Raw genomic sequence first — 15,500 nt, forward strand, 5'->3', positions numbered from 1 at the left:
CATGAACAGAGGCCTATGGGAGTGATTGGAATTCTCTAGTTGCATGGAGGCCAGCCTATGGGAGCGGTTATAGGCCCAGTCAATTTTAGACAATTTCAAGGGAGAAACTATGGGATTTCACAAGATTTCCTCTACATTCCTATCACTGTTCAGAAACAAATTAGATTGGAAATTCCCATAGGCTTCTAGAAAAACTGAAGAAAAAAAAAATTGTTGAAAATGGTTTGAAAAGGTTCTCTCATGATGTGAATGCATTTAGTGCACTAGTAGTGACCTTAGTGGATTGATTTGGTCCAATGTATGCAGAGTTGATTTCTTGTTAAGCATAGTGTCTTGGCATTCAGTTTGAAAACACATGAAAGGAGGTCCGCACAGTGGTAGAGGAGAAGTGACTACATGAGAGAGGAGCAGGGATAGCAAAGCTTTAGCAAAGGAACAAGTTACTCATCCAATGGTGGTTGGATAGTTCGGTAGAAACTCGGCGAGGCTTGTTGTTCATGATGGTGACCAGCAGATCAAAGTTTGTAAGAGTCGATTGATAGTTCAGGAGTAACCAAGAAAGGATCGTTGATCATGGTGGCCTTTAACGGATGGTACTCTGTAGATCCGTAGAGAATAGAGTCTTCCAGTTGATCATTAGTATCGAGTCTCCTAGCCAATTGGAGTTGGCATCTTGTATATGAGGTCGAGTCTCCATGCTGATGGGAGTCAAAAATCTATGTAAAAGATCAATTTCTTGACTAATAGAAATTTAGAGTAGAGCAGCAGCAGCAAGGGTAGTTTTACTCCTGGAAGGGTTTCCACCAGAAATCTTGTGTCTCATGTGTGATTGTTTATTGTTTATGTTGCTCACATGGTTTATGATTTAGCTGCTTATATGCTATATGCATGGATAATCTAATGAGTTGTTGGTGCATGTATGTGTGATTCAGTAAGTGATGTAATAAAAGGAAAAAATCATATATAGATCACACTATTAATTCACCCCCAACTCTCAGTAGTTCTCAAAGGTTTCCAACAATTGGTATCAGAGCGGGGTTCTTGGTTGCATCTCGATCACTAGAGAGTAGATTTGGGGTTTGTTGGTGGAAATTCATTTTTTTTTTTTTTCAGAATGGTTGTCATCACTGCTACAAATTATAAGGTTTGGCACAAAAATGTAAATACCAATTTTTATCTTGTGGATCTAACATTTGTAAATTAGTGTGTGAAGGTTGTGGCATAGATCCAATTCCAAATGAATTTTTGCAACAGAATACACAAGCACGGTGTATAGTCTATGAGAATCTCCATAATGATGATATGAAGAGACTAGTGGGTTTGAAATGCTCCAAAGATATGTGGGACAAGATAGAATCCATTTTTGGAGATGTTACCAGCAGCAATTTGGAAAATGAGAAGAAGAGGAACAAGAAGAAGAACAAAAGGAAGAACAAGAAGAAGAGCCTCCAAAAACAAGAATCTCAACTGTAAGAGTCTCATTCTTCCATTGCACATAATTCAGCGAATGATGAGAAGATATCATAAAATAATGAATCCAAATGTATAACTATTAAATGACTTTATTTTGATTTACAATTTTGAGCATTCAGATTTAGATCATGTTGATGCACATAGTGAAGATGAGAATGATATTAAGAGTCTTAGATCTGAGGTTTCTAGACTAACAATTGCATGCAAGGATCAAGAAAAACTATTACAGATACGTGACGATAAGGAGGCCAAGCTCAAAGAAGAGATTGTGAGCTTAAAATCTAAATTGGTAGAATCTGAAAAAGTTGAGGAAGGTATGAGGAAACAATTTCAAGACAGAAAAAGAGTTTGAGAAATTAGAAGCTAAATTTGTTTCCTTAAGAAAGAAGTAGAAGATGGAGAAGAGCACCATAACCTTGGATAATTTTCTTGAGATCCAAAGGTCACCATTAGATAAATCTAGTCTTGGATTTCAAAAGGGTGAATCTAGTTTTCATGTAGGTAAGAACACCAAAGAAGAACCCAAGCAACCTGTACCAAATAAAATAAGTAGAAAAAATGAGATCCGAGATAATAAGAAGCAGATCTAGTAGCCAGTTAGCAAAGAAAAGAACCAGCAATAGAAAAACAAGCAGAACCAGCAGCAGATCAAGCAACATAACCAGTAGCAGAAAAGAATATCTCAAGCACCTACTTTCAAAAGACCTTTTTCTCCTAGAGATGATCGTGGAATCTCTATTAGATTTCAAAGGAAGAAAATTCCTTTCATTCCTTTGATGCATGAGATACAATGCTACACTTGTCACAAGTTTGGGCATATTGCAGCAAATTGTTGGAGTAGATCATATAGAACATATCAGCAGAGATTCCAACAATTCCAGTAGCCAAGGAGAATGGCTAACAGGTATAACTATTATTTTTATGGTTATTGTAACTCATGTCACTGGTTTTACCATAAGGCAATGGATTCTAGGTCTAACCATTGGAGAAGAGACACATTTCATGCGTAGTTTAGATCTAGCATGAGAAGTAGGACATTTGATCCTCTTACTTCATATCTTGCCCATGTGGAGTGCTATAGTTTCAATAGATTTGGACATATGGCAAGAGATTTTTTGCTTCCTTGTTACTCAAGAAAAAACCATCAAAGGCCACAAAAACCAAGAGGATCTAGCACAAAGAAAGAGAAGCAAGAGAAGAAGCATATCAAATAGGAGAGGAAGTGGCCCAAAACCATTTGGAGAAAGAAAGAGAAACAACCCTTCATCTAGTGAAGATAATTCCCTCCTCAATTCATGATTATTCATTCATACTTATAGAGGATTGCAGATCATGAGAGGTGCATAACCTCAGAGGGAGTGTGTGATGATTGTTGCAACAACATATGATAAGTTCATTTGAGCCTCATGCACTTTCATGTCCACAAGATCAACCTGTCTTATTAGAGGTATATTGAGCTCAAGGGGAGTTATGCATGATATTGAGATTCATGATTTATCTTGTCTTTTTCATTTCCTTTCACGCATGTGACTATAGCAGATTTATAGATGTATTCATGAGTGAAAATGAGCACATTTTTCAAACATGGATATGTTTTTTGGTTTCCACTAATAGATGGTTGAAAAGATGTGAATCCATGCATAGATTGAGATCATAACTCCATGATGTATTGTGATGACATTGGACATGGACTAGCCATGTATGACTTTTTGTATGATGCTTACTACATCCATGCATTTCCTATTGTTTCATTATTTTATGATGGTATTGAGTCCAGTTAATAGTATGATGAGTCATCATGGTGATAGACTTGTTTTGGAAGAGTCATTTTGCAGCCACATGTATGGGAAAATGATGATGTAATAATGGCCCGGACCTTGGTTGGAAACTCCTTTTCTGTTTGGTATAGTGGGTCCGACTGGGGATATGGGACCAGTTTCCCAATTTATGTGTATGTGTGTGAAGAATTGATATTTCCCTTCTAAAAGTTCCTAAGTGAGATGCTCTAATTCTAATTCTAATCTAATGACATGCAAAGCTATATTCTAATAAACAGAAACATATAATTCTACACTAACCCGGGGTGTAATCCTTTTGTTATGCGATCTAAAATGATTTCAGATAGCAATTGGTAATAAAGATCATTCAACTGTCATGAGAAAAGAATTCAATAAAGATGAACCACTTCGTATAAAAAGTTAGACGAAAAAAGTTGTGAAAAAAATATCGCATAATAAGCTATTCATACATTAAGAATAAATAAATAGCTATCACCGTACAAAAGTGCCAAATAATAACTCAAGCATTCACACATTAATATATAAACAACTGAACTTGAATATCACTTTTAACACAAAGGCAGAAATAGTTAAGAGATAGAAGTACCATTTCTAACTAGTCCTACTCATGAGCTTCAAGTGATAATGATTTATCTCTTCTTAATCCAACATCCACTAAGAGTACAGAATTGCAACATCAGTAGCAGATATTAAATGCAGATATCAATAAATCATGTTCCATTCATTCATCAAAACCTCCACAGAGGGTAAAAAAGTGCATGTTCTAGGGATAAGTTTTTGACAAATTTCAGGACCCTTCTCTAAATGCATGAGAAGGGTTTAAATAGTACTTAACTAAATCTAAAAATAACTTATTACAAAAATGTAGGATGCGGTTTAAATGACCGTCCTTATTTCAGGCAAAAATAAAACAAAATTAAAACTAAAAATTAAAATTACTAACTAACTGTGTATCTGATCCTTGAAATCGCATGCGTTCAGCATCTGTTTGAGAAGAGTCAGTTGGCCGACTTCTGATTTTAGTTGTGCTGAGAAAACAGAATCGGTAAGAGCTGGCGCCATCTTCTCGGCAGAATTGATGATACACTTGAGAGTCATGCACTAGCTGTGTGGTTTTACCAAGTACATCCAGTAAGAATCCCAATTCAACTTGGTTAACCTTTGGATTGATTCTGCCTTTTCTTGAGCCTTTTGTTTCTAGTCTACCTGTAGTTGTTGTGTCTTTGGTAGATACCCTGGAGTGGTTTCTGTGATCAGGTTTGCTCTATGCAAATTTTCATTTATACAATCAATAACGTTGTTTGCTGCCGTGGCCGCTTCTTCTGCTACTTGTTCTGCTTCCCTGAGTTGTGCATCCCATTTATTAAAGAGCATTTTTTTGTGATTGTCATTGATCTTTGGTGCGCCTGCTCTTTTGCCCTCCTCCGTTTCTTGCCAAGTCAAATATTCGGCAACTCGTTTATCAATTAAATCATAATCATTTCGTAAATCTACGACTTGATTAGTGATTTTATCGCTTATTTCACAATAAGAGTTCCACTGTGATATTCTTTGGCATAATGCTTCATGTTGCTGTAGTAGTTGATCATTCAAGGAAATGGATTCTATGATGAATTCTGTAAGTTTAGGATCATCCTTGTGCATCTCCTGCATATCCTGCAACTGTTTTTCTTTCTCAGCCAAACTATTATGGTAGCTTATCTGCATTCGTTGGAAGTCCTGTTGTAGTCTTTCAAGCTATTTTTGTGCTTCGTTGTTGGCATTGGCTTGTTGCAACTATTGTTGCAAAACTCGTATCTGGTCTTCCTTTTCTTTTAGCAGTTGTTATACCTTAGATGCTTTGTCAATGGTTGCAGAGGCGTATGCTCCTGCGATCTGAGACAATTTGGTGAGATTCTCAGTGGGATCGGTAGTAGGATCTTGCCATAGGACATCTAATTGTTCTGCCTCATTAGAGAGCATGTTTTCCAATTTCCTTTTCTTCCTTTGTCTTCTCACTACTGCCTTGTGTTGTGGACTATAAAATACATCAAGAGGAGGAATCTCTTCTATCTTGAGAACAAGTTCAGAGGATGGGGTGATGGGAATATATTCCATCTCTGGGACATTGCTAATTGTTCCTGTAATTATATCTTCTGTTGCCTGTACATCATTTGCAGGTGTCTTTGTACTTGATCCCTCTAGATTGATCAACTCATTGAAGGTCTCCCATTCTTTATCTAGTTCGGTTCTGTTTGTTGATGGCTGAATGATGAGAGGGGGAGGATCTATTTGTGGGGAGGTAAAAACCTGTTGCCGTGGGAGCTCTTTTGATTGGGCAGTATCCTTTATTGACCCCTCGCTTTTACCATGGTCACTTTCTGATCTCTTGGAATGTTCAGATGTTTCTTTTCCGGACTTAGATTTAGACCTATCTGTGCTTGAACTTCTACTGAGACTGATACTCAGAGTTGGTTCCCTTTCGGGTTCCAAGCATAGTTTTTCCAAGGGGATACTAGCTAATCTCCTTTCCCTGTATATCTTGAACTCTTGAAATTCTGCTGGAGAGAATCGCATTTGGGCTGAATGCAGAATTTCTTCAAGTGTGTTTTTCTGTTGGAATATGTCATCAAAAAGATCATCTTTTCCAGAAAACACCTTTATTTTGAGTGCAGTAGTGAAATTCTTAGCAATATCATGAGGGTCGAACGGTCTTGCTGGAAACTTGAATAATTGTAGACACGTTATGTTGTTTACTTCCGTGAATGCATGACCTACATCAAATAGTGAAAAGGCCCCACAGGCTACAGGAAATTGTGGCCAGATAGCCTTCTTTTTGTCCTTCAAATCTTTAGTCAAACCTCCTTCTCCGCAGGTTTGATAAGCTCTTTCTCATGCCATGAGTTTATCAAGGATATACGAGGGTAAGATGTGAGGGGAAGCGGTACTTCCAAATACTCTGACATATGTAAATAGTTCTTCTCTGAACCATCTCGCGACAGGGAGTATGTCTACGTCTGCTTCAGGAGAACATCTTGGAGGATCTTTATCATACAATATTTTGTACAGGGGCAGCATGACTCCATGACAAATCTTGTAGAAATATGGAGTGAACTTAGAATCCCACAATTCTTTATGATAAATATGAATGGGTGAGGGGTCTTGAGTCATCCATTTCCAACCCATCAAAGGAAACTTGGAAACATAACAGATCGCATCCATCACATACGCAGATAAGTAGAAAGGGGGGTAAATTCTTTGAGAAACAGTTCTTTTAGACCGGTAATTTACAATGGCCGTGACTAAATTATCAGACAATATTTTAGCCCAATCCACGATAGTAGCATTTGTGGCGGCATCCAATAATGGTAGCCATTCAGATGAAAATTTGTTAATGTCTGGCATTCCAAAAAGTCTACAAAGCATGGCAGCAGCAAAGCAATATGGGGAGGTGAGAGAACCAGTACTATACATACCATGTTTATCCTTTTTTAGTAGTTCATCCCTTCTTGACCAGTCTTTGGTGCATTCTGCCAGGTCTTGGTTTTCTTTTGCAAACTTCTCCATGAATTGTTTGTTATAAGTCGCTTGTGGCTCTGGTAAATGATACATGAGCCTCAAATCTTGTGAAGCGAATGATCCAATGAGTCCTTGACCCTGAGTCTTAAACTGTCTGTTTCTGATATTCGTGTTGTCCAGTATCCATTTAACCATGTGTGTGTGTGGAAGAATTTTGGGCCTCGCCGCTATCCTGTGTAAGAACGAACAAGCTAGCTCTGTAAGGGATGCCTCGGAGGAACTATGTGAGCCTGCAGTAGCCTCGACCTCCATTACTCTGGGATTCTCTTCCTCAAGTAGATTGTACATGCCTTCCCAGGTAGCAATACCAGCGTCTTGGTTGCAGGCAGTGTCTGTATACAAGGGCGCCATTTCCTTCTCTTCAGAGCTCGGGGCTTTGCCTTTCTTTCCCATAGTATCCTGTGTATTGCTTTGTATCATTCTCCGTTCCTCGTTCCTGCAATTTACAAGTGAAGTGATAATAATGATAAGGAAACGTGACGGGAAAGCTTTAAATGTCAAAGACATATAAAATACACCAACTTACGTGAAATGATTTTTTGATAAGCACGAAACCCTATTCCATTAATGACTGGCAACTAACTCATTAATTAGCATTAAAGCGCATAACCAAGTCTTGGTTTATGGAAAATAATTTTTCGAACCACGAGCCCGAAAGATCTGCGATGAAGCGATTTTGCGATTTCCTTCACAATATCGCAGATCGCAACATCGCAAAATCAAGATATCGTTTGCTCGCTATATCACATTATCGCATAATCGTTCTATTGCATTGTCGCTTTTATCGCAATATTGCATAATTTCTCTATCGCAATATCGCAATATCGCGATATCGCAGGAGCGTGGCATATGACAATTTTCGTTAATCTGTTTCCTGCGATTTGTGATATGCGTCGTCGCATATCGGTAGTTTAAAGTTTTTTAACGTAAGCGGTTTTTGACGCATGCGATGCGATATATGTCCGTAGTCCCTTATCATGATCTCGCAATCTTAGAATTTGGCTTGCAAAGGGGGTGTCCATGATCTTTTTGTGATGCGATATTTCCTAAGGAATAATCTTATTTTATCATAAAACTTAGGTTTTTTTATTTTTTAAGGGTTTTCTCCTAAGTTTTTTGATGGTAAGTTTTATTAAAAAAGGAAATACAAGCACTAATTGATTTTTTAAAATTTTTACTAAGGGTCCCCACTTATTTAGTATTAGTAATAACACTAAATAAAAAGGGGGGTTGTTGCTGGCCACAACAAGGTCATATAGCCATGAGTCATGAGGTCATGATATGGTCATATGAGTATGTATGAGGTCTTATGACGCTGCTAAAACCATGTATTTATCTTGTATATATCACTTGAGTCATGGTCATGTGGATTCTTGGTCCATATGGTGCTTCTATTTGTCAAAGCAAGCATTGTTTGTAGCGGAAGCGGACATTTCAGCCCAACAATTGGTATCTTTATAGCTTGAAGATGGAATGTGTTCAGGGTGGGCACTATTTTCTCTTATTACTTTAGCCTGGAGGTATTCATGCTATGCCTCATACTATGCTATGAAAGTGGGGTTCTTGGCCTCATGTGATGAGATATTATGGTAGTTGTTGCTATGTAGTTATGGGTGAGATTGTGTGTGGTTTCCTGAATCCTCACATGGATGTTGTTGCATATGTTGATTATCATTGCCTTATGTTGGCATTATGTTGCTTGTTTCTAGTGGTTGTTGGTTGATATGTTGCTCTGAATTTTGCTTGGATATATTTTATGATTACTGCTACTGATATGTGGAGAGATAGAGGATGATTGTTATATATGTTGTTTGTTGCTTATATGGATGCATGGATGATTTTTTATGCATTCTATTTCAGCCATGTAGAGATATATGCTCTAGTATTTGCTTTAGTTCTTGCTACCTATTCATATGGAGTTGACCCTTTTCCATTGATTTCAAAGGGGTAGAGAATTTGGAGAGATTTTGGATACATAGAGTGCAACTTCAGTTTTTGGAGAGTGTATGGAGATCAGCCTCACATGTTGATGAGGTTAACATCAATGCCAAAAAGGGATTTTGTTGGCATTTTTTTGTTAGAATTGATGTCAACAAGTCATGGTCATGGTCTTACTTGTAATATGCATGGATGTTTGACTTGGTGGTCCTAGTGATTGGCTTGAAGTATTGGCAGTGAGATGGTAGCGTTGGCATTAAATTCAATTCTTGAAGTCATGCAATTATGTCAACCTCATGATGATGCATATTGATGACCCATGGTGTGTGTCGGTATGTGTTTGCATTGATGGTAACATGATGGTATTTGAGGAGTTAGCATGTGTTAGCATGTTCATTTATGGACATGTCATGATGATTGTTGATACTGCTACAGGTAGATGTTGTTGCTACATGTTGATCATGTAGATCTACATGTGATGGAGATCATTCATGGCACACTAAGAGTTGTCAATTAGGTCCTCATTAGGTCTTCATGTCTATGCATATGAGGAGACTTATTTTAGTGATTTTATGGCTTGATGATGGTTCTATAGAGGTTGCAAAGGTGCTTCAGATGTGTTGCAGCGTGTTCAGAGGTCTGATGGAGAGTGAGGACTTATTGGCACACTTATCAACCTTTTTTGTTAGAACTTCTAAGTCAACTTGGAAGTGACACTTGGGAGGCATGTTTCATATACTTACAGATGTGTCAGAGGTCATGTCAAAGATCTGGAGGCTAGTACAGATGCACGGGAAGGTGATTCGTAGAAGAGGTTCTAGACTAAAGAACTAATGTTTTTATCGAGCCTAAGCCCCAATCGCATGCACAGAGGATTATGGGAGCAATTGGAATGATCCACTCACATGGAGGCCAGAATATGGGAGCAGTTATAGCCCTAGTCGAGTTCAGACAATGTCAAGGGAGCAACTATGGGATTTCACGAGATTTCCTTTACATTCCTCGCTCTGTTTGGAAGCAAATTAGATTGGAAATTCCCATAGGCTTCTAGAAAAATGAAAAAGGTGATAAATGATTTTAAAAGGTACTCTCATGATGTGAATGAATTTAGAGAACTAGTAGTGACCTTAGTGGATTGATTTGGTATAATTTGTGCACCTTTGATCCTAGCCCCAAGCTCAAATTCGCCCTACGTGTTTTATATACTTGATCTTGGAGTTGAGGACTAATTGATGATGGTAGTGAGTGAGTAAGAAGGTATTAGAGAAGGAGATTATGTTTCAAACCTATTGGAGAGTGTATATGCTTCAGTATAAGATTGTTATTGTCTGAATATGAGCATCTCTGAAGCTTGATTCGTTAAAGATCATATTTGATGCTGCTAGAGTAGATATTGTTTGAGGAAGAGTTTTTGTATGCTACTAGAGTATATGTTGGTCATTTTCACGCTTGTTTTGTAGGATATGATAATGCTTTTGGAACATAGCCATAGTGTCTCATGTTGTTAATTGTATTATGCAGCATTATTCTGTTGTGAGGATTTGATCGTATTCAGATTTTATTGTGGCCACTGTTTTTTATTGGAGAGCACATGTTTTATGTATTGTTTATTTTGATTTGATGATGAGATCTTGTTGCTGAGAGTATGTATGCAGATTTGGTTACTTGTTGAGCATAGTTTCTTGGGATCCAGTTTAAAAATACATGAAATGAGGTCTGCATAGTGGTAGAGGAGCAGTGACTTCATGAGAGAGGAACATGGATAGCGAAGCTTCAGCAAAGGATAAAGTTTCTCATCCAATGGTGGTTGGATAGTTCGGCATAAACTAGGTGAGGATCATTGGTCATGGTGTTGACCAACAGATCGGAATCTGTAAGAGTCGATTGATAGTTTAGGAGTAACTGGGTGAGGATCATTGATCACGGTGGCCTTCAACGAATGGTAGTTTGTAGATCCGCAGAGAACGGAGTCTTCCAATTGATCATTAGTATCGTGTCTCCTAGACAAACGGAGTTTCCATCTTGTATATGAGGTCAAGTCTCCATGTTGATGGGATTCAGTAAGCTATGTAAAAGACCAATTGCTTGACTAATAGAAATTCAGAGAAGATTAGCAGTAGCAAGGGTGATTCTTCTCTCAGAAGGGTTTCCACCAGAAATCTTATGTCTCATGTGTGATTGTTTATTGTTTATGTTGCTCACATGGTTTATGATTTAGCTACTTATATGTTATGTGCATGGATAATCTAATGAGTTGTTGGCGCATGCATGTGTGATTCAGTAAGTGAAGTAATAAAAGGCAAAAATTGTATATATATCACACTATTGATTCACCCCCCCATCTCAGTAGTTCTCAAAGGTTCTCAACATACACAACCACAGGCCTGAGCTTGTTCAGGCTCCCATCACTTGTCCAAGACTCATTTGTGGCTTCCCTTCAGCTCCCTCGCTTGTCTTGTCTTCGTATGGCCATGTTTTTCTTGTGCCTTGTCATCTTTAGTTCTTCTCCCCCATTCTTGCATGGTTTTTCCTTCATTACATCGTGTGAGCCAAGCATCTATACAACTCATCCCACCCATTTCGTCCAGTCGACACCAAATTTTGTTCCAATCAATGCCAAATTTCGACTCAAATTGTCTCATCTCATCTTGGGGACTCAACCCACCACCTATTCCACTAGGGCACATTTCCCTCAATCCAACTCACCCCTATCCAACCTCGTCTACCTCTTGGTATATATTCTACAATTGTTTTGGGCCCTATCTTTTGGAATCCATACTTCTCCTCACGATGTTGTTTTAGGCCTTCTGACCCATCACTAGGCCAAGTCGGGTGCTCAGTCACTCACATCCACCATGCCATCAAGTTTCCCACACGTTCCCAATGGAAACCCCAAGTGTTGGTTTTTTTACACCTCATGTTGATGTGCTCTCACCCAATATCTTCTTTCATCACATTCCTTGTGATATCTTTGTCAAAAATAGTGCAATGGAGACATCATCCATGGCGCACACCTTGGTTAAAGGCGCACCCAACTCCAGGGCCTAACAATGTGGCTCCAACATGTTTCACAATTGCCTAGTGTATCACAATGTTAATCCATTTAAAATATGCCTCTACTTCTTCTCCTAGTTAAGTGTTAGAAAAATATAAACGTAATCAATTTCTTCTTTAACAATGTGCAATACAAATATAAACATGCAACATCATCCACACATATACAACAAATATATAGGGCGGTAAGCACTCAAATTAATAGCTAAAAAATATCAATACATAAAAACAATATATTATACAATGCACATGTCCCAACACTTGGCAAAATGCAACACTTGGTTTGCATCCATGCACAATATATTTTACAACCTCAATCTATATGATGCCTCTTCCACACATCATTGCAAGAATCCCTTCAATGCAAGTCTCAAGTCTCTATATTTCATTCCATATCCAAACAAGAACCTTTATAAGAAATCGATGCTCTCTACTGAAATCCATGGCCCAGCATATATGGCCCAGTATGGCCTAGCATATATGGCCTAGTATGGTCTAGACAATTTGGCTAAGTATGGCCTAGCGTATATGGCCGAGCATGTCCCGACAGTATGGCCCAAGATGGCCCGGTGATGGCCCGCATTGTTGGTCAGCATGGCCCAGTGATGACCCATAGTGTTGGTTCGCATGATCTAGGGTGGCTTAGGTGACAGTAGTTGGCATGGCCCAGGGTGGCCCGATGACAGTGGTTAGTATGGCCCAGGGTGATCTGGCAAGGTTTAGTGGTTACATGATAGTTTATGCAACAGTGATATGGCAGAAGCCTTCCTGGACTCATTTTGATTATCGAAAGTCAGTTCACAATCGAAGTTGTGAACTGACTTGGAGTGGCCCTAAGAAGCCTGATGTAATGATATATCTTTCTTTGGATACACTTTGTATCTCATCTGAATAATTGATGAAACTTTAATAGAAGAAGAGGAATTAAATTTCAGGTTTTCCCCCTTGTGGGGTTTTCCCCTGGTCTCTCACCAAATCCTGGTGTCTCTATTTGTGCATGTTTTTCTTCTATTGTTCCTTTATGTTCCACTGCATTACTGATGTTATTGTTCTTTCTACATAAGTGCTAATGATGTTATGATGTTGTGGGGTGAATTCAATGTGTTAAACATGTAATGTAATTATCTAAATCAAAGAACAATATAGCCCTAAGAAAAATTAACATGACACCCGCATAATGGATTGTAGAGCACCTCTTCACGCAACAATAAATGGCCTCTGGTGGCTTGGTAAAAAATTTATATCTCAAAACCAATGTTTGAAAAACTCAAACTACAACAACTAGTAGAGAATATCACCAAACTCAAACAAGACTCAAATCAAAATCAGACTAGTTTTTAGTTTATAAATAGGTTTACTAATAAAATATTAAAATGTTAATGAGAAAAATATTTTAAATATTTCAAACCATTGGAGACAAAATATCCAAATTATGCCCACATATATACTATGAAAAGGAAAGTATAACGCATTAGCATAAGTGTTACGGTCGAGTCACATCATGGGCTCCATCGATCCTAGGGGTGTAGGGATTGGTTTCAATCAGATTCCTGATATTATGTTCTTTACTCATTTTTATTAAGTTATTGACATTTTTGGAGATTTTCTTTATGGGATTCTTTTTTAGTTTAATGTAACATCCACTATTGGTTAGGTGGTCTAGCATATTTTCATTGTAATCTTTTGTGTTCATTATAGCAGTTGCACCACCTTTGTCAGCTTTCAAGACCACATTGTTAGGGTTCAACCTATCCCAATATCATTTTATTAACATTTGAATAAATAACATTAATCAAGAACCCCACCTTACCTTCAATCCCTAAAAGAACTTTTAGTAAAATTAAATTCCAATAATTTTATTCCTCAATGAACATTAAATTTAGGAAAATCCTCAACAATTTATCTTAAAAATAATTGATTAATAAAAATATTCACTTAGTAATATTTAGAAGACCCATTTGGTTTTATTATTATATTACATGTTTTAGTTTTTTTTCATTATTTATAACATTAATGTTAATACATAATATATTTAACATTATTAATATTAATATTAGCAAAATTAATTAATACAAAAACCTTTACTAATGAACAAATTAACATTATATCATTTAAAACATTATAATACTATAATGTCACATAAAATCATATTAGAATAATAACATTAGCTATTAATTAATGTTATTAAAAATAACTAATACTAAAACTTTTAATTAATAACATATTAATATTATAATATTACATGGTATTTAAATAATAATAATAATAATAATATTTATTAATTGAACTAAATTCATTTCTTAACAATATCAAAATTGTCAGCTACTTACATTACCAACCCATTTTTCCTATATTTATTTCCCCAACGTTATCTGAATTCTTCACTCATCTGATCCTGATGATGAACCACAGAGGTTGGTTGAAATGTCGATACAATAAAATATGAATGTGATGATTCCGGAAGACATCAATACACAACAACAACATAATCAGTGAAACTCTTAATGACATCTAAATTCTAAAAAGAAATATTTTACAAACTACTAAACTACTACATATCACTATTAACATAATCAATCATTAAACCCATAACAAATGGGATCCTCGGCACGAGGAATAGGGCCATCCTTATCTTGGACCCATCAAACTCCTTACAAAATTTATCACTTCAGTAGTAGTACTAATATTACCATGATGTGTGCCTAAAATGCATGGTTCTACCATGACTATTGAACCTAAATCCAAACCAACCCACTCCAATTCATTAATATCAAAATCAAACTCTATGGGATGAGTCTCTTCTACCCTTTCTAAGGTTGGATAAATATCATCTAAGAAAATGGGATATATAACAAGTTATTTATTTAATGGTTAGTTGTACCTTAACTAGAGATTGTTCTAGAAGAACACACAACCACTTAAATATTGTTGTTCCAAACAATTTATCTTCTTTGTTTGAATCCACTCAAATACAAGCTAGTGCCACTTACATCTAAAAGCAATGGAAGTTTGCATTCAATGCCTCATTGCAAGCATTTGCAACTAAGGACATCAGCAACCAAATGAATGCCACCAATGCACAACAAAGATAAAATTAGTCAATTCAACAAATCAGAATGTGACTTGGGCTAAAAATTCAAGTATTTAAAGTTTAAACAATTGGACTTCAAAAAAACTTTGGAATTTCTTCTTGGTTGGTCCAATTCTCTTACAAAATTTTCTAGGTTTTGCCAAGATACCCAAGGCTTTAGTTAAAGCATTCATTTTTCAGTCTATTTCCAACAGTGGAGTCACATCATGGACCATGCACTCCAAGCATCCATACAATCCATCTTTGACCTCCCCATTTTAATATTCTCCCAACTCAACTCTATAATAATACCTTGGGTTTGGAAAACATTTAGTTGCATGTATAAGGTAGTGGACTTTAATGTTCAATCTATTGTCAATGATCTTCCATATATACCCATACTTAGATACTTTATCATTATATACTACCTATGTTTTCTCCTTTTTCTAATTCATAGCCTCATAAATGCAACCCATGGCTAATTTCTTCCCATACACCAAGCGCAACACCTTAACATGGGGGCTTGCCAAATTTCACAACCCCTCATGTTTTTTTCAAGAATGAGTTCTCAAAAAACTTAATTTTGTAATTTTTCCCACCTTGATTAT

Source organism: Pinus tabuliformis, chromosome 3_2 (genome assembly GCF_031772625.1).
Source record: "Pinus tabuliformis cultivar Carrire ecotype Pingquan chromosome 3_2, CPIR1, whole genome shotgun sequence".
In the NCBI taxonomy this organism is placed as follows: Eukaryota; Viridiplantae; Streptophyta; class Pinopsida; order Pinales; family Pinaceae; genus Pinus; species Pinus tabuliformis.